Here is a 271-nt window from a genome sequence, read left to right as displayed (position 1 = left end):
TTTGTGTTATACCTAAGGTATAACAATTTATAACAAAATTGTCAAAGTCCTGAAAAATAAGAATGGATGTGGGAAAAATTTTGTATTTGAAGATTCTAAATATATGTGACAAATATAGTGTGCGGTCATGGATTGGGTCCTTGCACATTCATTGAAAAAATTTATCCAATCTGAAGTTAATCCAATGAAACATATGGGACAAATTTTGATTTCTAAGTTATGTTCTACTTTTATTTCTTTTGCTGTGGTAAAATACACTAACAAAAGCAAC

Source organism: Nannospalax galili, unplaced genomic scaffold (genome assembly GCF_000622305.1).
Source record: "Nannospalax galili isolate Female #2095 unplaced genomic scaffold, S.galili_v1.0 scaffold537, whole genome shotgun sequence".
Lineage (NCBI taxonomy): Eukaryota > Metazoa > Chordata > Mammalia > Rodentia > Spalacidae > Nannospalax > Nannospalax galili.
Note: the sequence above shows the minus strand (reverse complement) of the source record.